The 716-nt window shown below is 25.6% G+C and overlaps 1 protein-coding gene across 1 annotated transcript in view; it reads left to right on the top strand.

Moving 5' to 3' along the window:
• LOC119592333 (CD109 antigen-like) overlaps positions 1-716 on the top strand; it is a 56,360-nt gene that overhangs the window by 39,231 nt on the left and 16,413 nt on the right. The window lies entirely within an intron of this gene.

Genomic DNA, 716 nt, shown 5'->3' with positions numbered 1-716 from the left:
TTTCTATAACATATTCCTCTTTCATTTGTGTTCATATTTTTCTTACTACTTCTCTCTAGATTTAAAAATTAATTTATTTCTCAAAAAAAAGTTCCCCTGTAATATTTATTAATTTTTTCTTTCTCTCTCCTTTCCATCTTTTGCATCCCTCACCATATATATTTTTTTTCTCTCTATATAAAACATTTTTAGAATAATTATTTATTTTTTTCTTTACATTTTTTTTTTCTCTTTTCTAATTCACTCACATCCGTCCCTTTCTACCTTTTCAAATCTTTCTATTTTTTATTTGTTATTTCTAAAAGGCTGTTTCCATGTCGAATTTGAAGTAAAATTCCCTTTATTTTTCCATAACAAATTTTTTATTTCTGTTTTTCATCTTTTTCAACCTATTTTTATTTTACATGACATGGTTTATGTTATTTTTAGGTTATTCTCTTTCTTTACCCCAATATAATTCGTTCATTTCAAATTACATTTTGAATTCACTCCTTTTTATATATTTTTTTAGATTATATTTTTCTCTCTCTATGTCTCGTTTTTCTTCCGTTCTCTCCCTTACCCCTTTTTTGCATTCGCTATATCCCTTTCCTGTTCTTCACTTTTTTCATTTTGTTTTCCAATTCGTATATATTTTTAAAAGATTTTCTTCCTCTATCTCATATTTTCCCTAATCCCCCCTTCTACAACGTATATTTATTCTCTTTTATTCATTT

Source organism: Penaeus monodon, chromosome 30, assembly GCF_015228065.2.
Source record: "Penaeus monodon isolate SGIC_2016 chromosome 30, NSTDA_Pmon_1, whole genome shotgun sequence".
In the NCBI taxonomy this organism is placed as follows: Eukaryota; Metazoa; Arthropoda; class Malacostraca; order Decapoda; family Penaeidae; genus Penaeus; species Penaeus monodon.
Note: the sequence above shows the minus strand (reverse complement) of the source record. Positions and strands in the feature narration are given on the sequence as shown.